The sequence below is a fragment of the Priapulus caudatus genome, unplaced genomic scaffold (assembly GCF_000485595.1).
Source record: "Priapulus caudatus unplaced genomic scaffold, Priapulus_caudatus-5.0.1 Scaffold476, whole genome shotgun sequence".
NCBI lineage: Eukaryota > Metazoa > Priapulida > Priapulimorpha > Priapulimorphida > Priapulidae > Priapulus > Priapulus caudatus.
In genome coordinates, this window is record NW_014577537.1 from 224222 (window position 1) to 227894 (window position 3673).

Consider the following 3673-nt stretch of genomic DNA (forward strand, 5'->3'; position numbering starts at 1 on the left):
CGGATTTCACAGTCCCAGGGTCGATTTTGTGAAACGTCTAAATCGGTCGAGAGAAAATTTTAGGGGGGGGGGGAGGTTAGAATGTACAAATTTTCATTTTACAGTCCAACAGTACCTTCATTTAATAACATTGTAATATAGTTCGCTTTACAATATAGACACGGCTTAGTTCACTGTTTGAGATTGTCAGACGTTGGCCAGTGTGTGCGTTTATTTCACGCTGTAAGTGTGTGTGTGTGTGTGTGTGTATGTGTGCCGCGCGTGCTACGCAGGCCGGATATAGTATCAAGAGTAGATAATAACACATCGAATTCAGCTCGTGCAAGATTACGATTTACAGCAATACGCTAGCAAATATATGTAAACGAATATCAGTACCACGAAGGTGAGTGATTAGTGGTCATAATAGGCTGAGGAACGTAGACACTTGCTTCTTTATTGGTGTCAAATTTTGATGAGAAAAATCGGTTAAAAATGCGGGAATCGGGTGTCTCACTCTTGTGTTATTATCTACTCTTGATAGTATGCGATCGATCGATCGTGTAGGGGCGTACATCAAAAGCCGCCGCGTCACGCGTGGCCTTGAGGCTCGTTTTATGAAGTAGCCGGCCCAGGCTCTGCGACTGTTTTACGTGGTAGGAAACGTAGGTACGGACTGTTTCCCTTCTCGCCAACGAAGTTCTGTTTATAATACATATATACATAACCATAAAAGGGGGTGTCGCGAGCTGCCTTTTTCGGTGACCTTTGAAAACCATAAAAAAGCGATCGCGCTCTAGCTCCTAGGGTGTTTGGAATATTATAACGTGTGCGCAAGGGAGGATTTTTGGGCAACCTTTGGCGTAGCAAATAAAGCGTTTCCTTTCCTGATGTCTGATCACTGTGGGGCTCACAGACTTGCCTTGGCAGCAGGACAAGCCGCTAAAGTTATTCAATATGATAAAATATCTACTGTAGTGACCATGCAGAAACAAATTTGAAACTGCCTGGACAATGAACATCTTATAATATTTATAAAGGTTAGCCTTTGGGACAGTGTTGGAAGTGTACATTAAAATAATTTTGTTTGCAGAATGTAAGTAAATCTTTGTATTGATTATTAATTCTAGTGTTATGATAATGACAGTGCAAGATATACTCCCTGCAGTGTACTGTAATATGCTCTGTAACAATTATGTTCTGTATGTGTCTCCTAATGCAATTTTATGCCTTGTAAGTTGTGAAAATTCAAAAACTTCCTGAACCAACTGACCAGGCTTCGCCCTGGACCTGACCGCCCCCTCCCTCCCGCTGGACCCCGGCTATTTTCAGCTGAAAACACAAATTGTCATTCCCATCGCTGTATAAAGTTCCCAGGTGAGTATACGGTATGTGACATTGTGTTAACGGGATGGATGACATTGTCGTCTTGAGCATTTTATCGAAAATTAGTGAAATATACAAATCGAATGAATAATGATAGTTGTTTCCATATGTGTTAATAACTTGTGTGGAAAATCTCGAAATACAGGCTTTGGAACCAAATACATTATCATCTAAGTGTTAATTTCAGAACATGTAACATTGTAAATGTAAAAGTAAAATAATAATAAAACTCATTTCGCATTATATAAACCAAATACATGGTAGTAGAAATAACTTAAACAATAATAACATATCTACACTTTCAGAACATCTAACATTGTAAATGTAAAAGTAAATAATAAAAAATTATATTACATGCAGTCACAAATGTCTAGCACCATCAAGTAGTATATTTGTGTGTTATTTGTACAAAATAAAATGTATGAAAATACAATTAGTGTTTCTGTTTACTTTTCATGCTTATATACCTTCTTTATATGCCGTAATTTGCCGGTGAAAAACAGAGAGACGCCAGTATCTGAACAGTACTGGGGGAATAGTGTTAGACAACAGAAATTACCAAATCGTCTAGATTTTTGCAAATTTAACCAACGTAAAAAGATTTTTAACAGGTGAGAGTTTGAAGATATATTTAGTAACGTTAGTTCTTACTTTTACTGTAAAAAAATGTGATTTTTTAAACAAATTTTACCATGGAAAATTCGTGACGTATAGTCAATTTAATTGTTATTACTGTCTCATGGCATATGTTATGAATATGAGTTTAAAAGTAAGTTCGAAAACAATAATGTAGTTCCTTTATTTGTTACCTCTTAAACATAAAATACTTTGTCAATTTTAAAAATAGAAACATTACAACGCGTGAATAAATTTCCCCAATGGGGCTGTATCCAATGTTATTTCAGAATATAGTGCAAATGAAAGTGTTATTTTTCGATTCCATCAATCCATATTGTTCATTGATTGCACGCACGACATCACCGCAATACTTCTTTGTAGACAACATTTTTTGTTGTTCCGTTTGGAGCATAGAAGAATAGTCGGCCTTCTGTACCGACCCTGGAACATCTTACGTAAAATTGTCCGTTTGTTGCCTGGTTTGTCGTTGTTCCGGATTTTCGATTGAGCGTTGTCTTGTCGTCTGTTGACGATGCGTTTGTTGCCTGCTTTCTCGTTGTTCTGGGGTTTCGTGTAAGCGTTCTCTTGCCGTCTGCTGTCTAACTGTTCGTTGCTTGGTTTGTCGTTGTTCTGGAGTTTCGAGTGAGCGTTGTCTTGCCGTATGTTTTCTATCTCTTCTTAATCTTTGTTGTCGCTGTTCATCCGTTTCCTCTGAACGTGCTGCTACTGCATCTGCCCTTTTTGTGGCTAGATGTTGTTGCCGTTGTTCAATAGTGGCATCTCCCCTATTTGCATGCGATCGGCTTCTTTGTCGGGATAACCGCAGTTGTATTTCTTCATTAGTTTCTTGGCTTCGTTCTTCCTGAGATGCTCGTGCTTTTCGAGAGGACTTTGATAGGTTGCTTTTTTTCGGGTGCATTTCATAGTACCTGCAACATGAGAAGAAAAATGATGTCACAGAGAGAAATTGGTTGGAAAATACAATAAGTGCAAGAGTACACAGGGTTAAGTTATTTAAATTAGGAATGCAAGTGCATAACTTCAAAATGCAGGATGAAGTTAGGTACCCACAATGAAAGTGTCAATGAGACAGTAGCTTAAGTTGGGTAAATGTTTGAATGATTTGTTGTCAGGGAAACAGAATAACAATGAAAACATCATGCAGGTTTAAGTGAGGTCCCCACAATGAAAGTGTCAATGACACAGTATGTTAAGTTGTGTATCTTTGTGAAAATAGAACTAAAAAAGTACGGGTTGATGGAAATTGTAAAAACTGACATTTAAATGTATAATCATGGTGCTGAGTATTCTAGACGACGACACTGCTTATAGCACGACACTGCATATGCTAATAGCTTCGTGTGTCAGAATTAAAATGGGTAATATATGTATTCGATGTGTATTTTGCGATATAGACCGTGGATTCGCTAAAAAGATTAGGGATAATAATGGGTAATACATTGGCTCAGCGGTGGAATAGTATAGGACGTACAGACGTATATATAGTACTAGTAGATACATACAATAGATTGTTGTGGCGCGAAGTTCAATTTAAAGTGTAACACAATAACATGTACGTAAAACATTACCAGACGTCCCAATTGTGTCCCGGTCTCACCGGGATCTTCCCGGTATGACACGCTGCTCCCGGTGCCCCGGAATGAGTCCAGAAGCTCCCGGTCGTAACATT